The sequence below is a fragment of the Triticum dicoccoides genome, chromosome 5A (assembly GCF_002162155.2).
Source record: "Triticum dicoccoides isolate Atlit2015 ecotype Zavitan chromosome 5A, WEW_v2.0, whole genome shotgun sequence".
NCBI lineage: Eukaryota > Viridiplantae > Streptophyta > Magnoliopsida > Poales > Poaceae > Triticum > Triticum dicoccoides.
Genome location: NC_041388.1, coordinates 494233035 through 494238487, shown reverse-complemented (window position 1 = coordinate 494238487; position 5453 = coordinate 494233035).

Sequence of the window (5453 nt, the reverse complement as noted above, 5' to 3'; positions counted from 1 at the left end):
TGGCATGAAGCACTTCGGTTCTAACGTTTTTTTTTACCTAAAGTTGCCATCTAAAAAGGGAAAACAAAAAAATAATTAAAACTTGTCATCCAAAAAGAAGTTGCCATGCTTGACAGCTAAACTTGCCATCCTCACGTTACTAGACTTGCCATAAAAAATGCTTGAGACGCGCATACACTCATCCTTATGAATGCACGCACATACACTCTCTCGCTATGAGCACCTCCAAGAGACTGAGCCGGCACATCCTCTGTAACGTCTCCTCCCACCTTACGAACATCGCCGAAAGTTTGAAATAAATCCACAAAAATATGAGTACAATGTGAAGTCTTGGACTTAAACCCCGGTAGATTGATTTTATTATAAAGAACCTAATCATCTGACTTAAACTCAGTTCGCTTGGAAATCAAGAAGGCAGCAATTATACTCAAAGGAGCTATTAGACTCCAATTTTCGTGGATTACTCTCCACGGAAGCCTCATGTAGCCATCACCTTTCTAAAAAAGCCTAGAGTTCTTTGCCTCCTGCCAGTGGTCTTTGGTTCTCCTAGTTTTTGGTGGCCTTTTGGTCATGGCGGCGCGGTTCCTTGCCAACAGGAGGGCTCCACTTTTAGATGTTTCTTCGAGTTGTGTCCTGCTCAGTAAAATGAGACGGCGGCGGCTCCCTGAAGATGAAATAAAATTCTTCCTGCCTAGTCTCTGTCTCGATGGTGTTTCCAGCATCGTCGGTGGGTGTGTGGGGGTGTGCCTTCGGCGGATCTGTCCTTGATGGATTTGCTTGAATCTCATAGTCGTCTGTGTCCGTGTGTCGTCAGTTTGAATCATTCCGATCTACGCTATTCTTCTACGCTGGTAGTTGCTACTCTGGTGTGTTGCTCCTATGGGGCCTTAACAAAATGACTTTCCAATTGTCTACTACAATAAATTTTATCCAGCTCCAGCAAGGGAGGGACGATGACGATGGTGCACCTTTAACTGGCTTTAGTGCTTGTAGTCATCGCTAAATAATCTACAAATATAAATGTAATTTTTATTATTTTTTGCGTTCGTTGTACCGTCCTGATTAAATATGAATAGGTTGAAAGTTTTTCAAAAAAAGACTCCATTTTAAGTGCTTTCTTTGCACAAAGTTGAGCTGCAAAAAAAGAGATGTTTAGATTGCGGAAAATACTCGTGGCGAGTGACGTGTCTGAAACCTGTAGATCGCGCGTGATAGCCGCTTAGAGGCTAGGGCGCCCGCCTGGTTTGTAGTCATCCTCTCAGGCGACGTGCATATGACTTGGCATGGCACACGCGACGTGCCGCAACGTTAACATCTCAGTCAACGCAGATGCGGCCCATATCATGTGCCTATCCATAGCTCGTACGGGCTCAAAGTTGTTGTGTGGCCGCTTGACGTCAACCGTGCATCGGTGCATGCCAACTAGCGAAGTTTGGCTGCACTAGTGCTGGAATACTTTCGTGGGAATAGCTAAGAAAATGGGTATTGATTTTTAGGCCAACTCCAACATTAGACGCCCGTTTTATCTTGATTTTATCTGTTTGAGTCGGCCGAACGACTGATCTTTTTCGGTTTTGATCCGGGATGTGTGCGCGTCCCGGCCGACGCATTTGAAATTACGTTCGTCTTTTGAACTTAAATTTAAATATGAAATAGATAAAAATAATTAAAATTTAACTTATATAGGGTTACATTGAGTCCAAATTAAGTTCAAAAGTACTCCGGTTGTCCATTAAACTTGAACTAAAACTAAAGAAAATAAAAAAGAAACTAGTGAGGAAACCCTAGATCGGCTGTAGCCGCCGCCACCATCTTCATGTCGTCGCCGCCATCCTAGTCTTCTTCTTCATCCTCGGTGAGGTCGATGAATGGCGGTGGCTGCCACGTATGAGGTTATCGTCCGCTACAAGCTAGTTTAGTTTTTCTAGATTTTTGTTGAACTGACAAAATATCGTCTAGTTTAAATAAAATATATCTAACTTATGTCCGCTTGCACGAATTTTGTCTATGTCTGAATTTATTTGTATTGTATACAGACATTTACGACGAGCGTTGGATGTCTGACTCCTCTATCAATACCCGTGGACAAGTACTATTCGTTTTTGGAGTCCGGCGCTGGTGATGCCCTTTTTTCTTTGAAATAAACATCAACTTTATTAATTAGAAATAACTGTTACGTCGTCAATAAAAAAAGATATAGAATCATTAAAGATACAAAATATTTATAAGCTTCTCAAATCAATCCCTTGTGACAAATTTTTTTGCTAGCCTGGCAAACTCATGAGCCACCTTATTTGCTTCCATATTACAATGTTCGAATCTAATAAGAGAACAATTACAAGCCATAAAATAGCAATCATCAAACACCGCACGCATCGATTGTCCTTCATTCTTCATTATATCAATCACTTCCATATTTTCAGAATTAACGACAAGATGACTGCAACCCGCCTTCTGTGCAAGGAATAAGCCAAAAATTAGAGCCAAAATTTCTGCTGCTAATACATCAACACATCAATCCTCCAATTTTCACCAACGATGAACCTTCCTTTGTCATCTCTCAGGACCACCCCAGCTTTATCCCTAAGCAGATCATGATCAAAAAAGACATCAACATTCAGCTTAACAAAACCCATAAGAGGTATGCTCCATCCCCCTGCTTTACTAGTTGCATTCGGGGAATATGCATTAACATAGTTTGTCGTTATGGCACGAGCCCCCATTGAAGTTTGGTTTGCATCTTAAAACTTTCCTTCATGAAATATTTTACGTCTATCCCATCATAAATACCAAGTTGTTATAGCGATCAACTCACGTGCGTTCTGGAGGCCCACTATAGATAAATCTTGATCTTGCATAAGCAGTAAGAATTCTAGTACCGCATCTCCTGCACAATCAACAACACAAGCTTTATTGATGACCTCCTACAATCCAAACTTACCCCAAACCTCTTTCGCCTTCTAACACAGAAACAAAACATGTTTTGTATCTTCTGATCCATTCGAGCATGATGGGTAGATGGGCGTAACTTCCATGTGTCTATTAGCAAGCGTAACTCAGCACAGGAGGGTTCCATGCAATGTGCGCCAAATAAGAAAAATTACCTTTGCCAAACAAAATAATTTCAAATCTTACCCCAAATAGGATTCACATTGGTTCTATCTATACCATGTGCATGTTGCAATTTTTTCTATTCCTTCAAATAAGCCGATCGAACGGTGAAGAAATCATTTTTGTATAGCTCCAAGCAATGAAGTCCGACATATATATGCATGGGGAGGGGAATCACTAGCACCCTTTGAGCATCAATTAGCCACAACGTTTGTCTCACCAAATCTTCATCCCAAAAATTCGTGACTAGGTCTATAAGATCACAAACCTTTGACCCCTTCTAGGAGTAATAATTTTTCTATTCGCATAGTTTGGGATCCCAGCATCTCTCCAAATATCAATATTCTGTCCATTTCCAACTCGCCAGATATAACCATTTTATAGACAATTCACTCCCGCCATAATACTTTGCCAAGTAAAAGAGGAACCCTATTTTAGGCTTGCACTCATTAAATCACCCTCCCTCCGAAAAATATTTAGCTGTGAAGATAGTAGCACATAAAGACTCGGGATTATCAAGCAGACGTCACGCTTGTTTGGCTAATAAAGCCAAATTGAACAGTGTATATCTCGACCCGTACCTCCTTGGTCTTTTGGGACACGGATCTTCCATCACCCCATTCAATGCATTCTCTACTAATTGTCCTCGTCTCCCCACCAAAATTGCGATATTGCGTCAATGATTTCTTTACAACATTTTTAGGAATTTTAAAGACAGCCGATGGAGATGCCCTTAGATTACATGCATCTGCCCATTAAAAATGAGATTTGCACTAACTATGGTTTATTTTCAGTAACAACTCCTGTAAATTATGCAAGATCTATTCCCAAGAAAAAACATGTGCTAGTCTTATGCCACATAATTTCTTTTAAACTGTATTTCTGAAACAGATATTATTAGAAACGCATGAATATTTTTATGAATTTATGAAGATTTTTAAACACCTGAATTTTTTTTTAAATTTATGATCAATTTCTCAAATGCATGAACATATTTTTCAATGAATGAACATTTTTGCCAAACGCATGAACACCTTTTTTAGTCCATGATCATCTTTTGGCCAAATGCACCTCAACAGTCATCTTCTCTCACGGGTCACGGCTCCCGACTTTCATCGTGTTGGCATTGGCCACGTTGCAGGCAATGAGCGGGTGAAGCTTGCTTGAAGATGACGCGATCCCTACAGTGGCGGAGTTAGACAAGATTGATTGGGAGGGCCAATGAGAAAATAACGTTTCTAATGAGGGCAAAAGCTCTATTTTTCTAATATAAAACTCACTATATGAATTTCCTTCACTAAAGTTGTCCAAGCTTGGGGGGGGCACGGCCCCTGCAGCCATGCACGTAGCTCCGCCACTACAAGCGTCCTGGGCTGCTTCCCGCCTCCCGCTATGGGCCCCTTCATGTCTACGCGGTGGGACTACAATGGGAGCGGTGAGTTTCTCAAAAAAAAACGGGAGCGGTGAGGGCAGAGGGGGGGGGCACGGCCCCTGCAGCCATGCACGTAGCTCCGCCACTACAGGCGTCCTGGGTTGCTTCCCGCCTCCCGCTATGGGCCCCTTAATGTCTACGTGGTGGGACTACAATGGGAGCGATGAGTTTCTCAAAAAAACGGGAGCGGTGAGGGCAGAGGGAATTTTTCCTTTTGATGAGGAAAGCAGTAGGACTCGGTTCTGTATTTTTATTGATTTTCCAAAAATATGTACAGAAGTTTCTATACAAAAAGCATAAAAGAAGAACTAAGGAAAAAGCTATACAGGGAAATGAGTAGGCTAACTAAGGCTAGCAGGGCAGAGGGATTGGCCGCATCAAAACCGTCGATGGCAGTTAGAGATTTGGCTAGGGTTTGGGAACTGGAGAATATGATGGTGCGGGTTAATGTCTTAGGATTTACAAAGACAGGGGACATTTTGATGTAAATCTGTTACAACTCAGGGGGTTTTCTAAAAATTGCCAAAGCAGGGGTTGTGTCCAAGACGACATTGTGTGCCACGTGCCGCCACTGGAGAGATTAGTAGTACAAAAATGAACCCGCATCAAGCAACGGACAAGTGTCACTGCAAAGTTCAAGAGAACTGAACTGTATCCACTCATTACTTTGTCCACCCCAATCAATGCTACACTGATTTAGTTTTAGTAGTTTTAGGCTAGTCATAGTGGGGGTAACTTAGCTAGTAACTTAACACATCCCAAGGCAATTTTACTTATGTGGCAAGTATTTAATGAGGAAAGAGGAGCGTTATTCGGAGTCCCTCCGCTCCCGGAGCAGCAGTTCAGATTTATGGAGCCGGGAAACAGGTACTCCGCGAGTGGTGGGGTGCAAACTTCATCCTCACCAGAA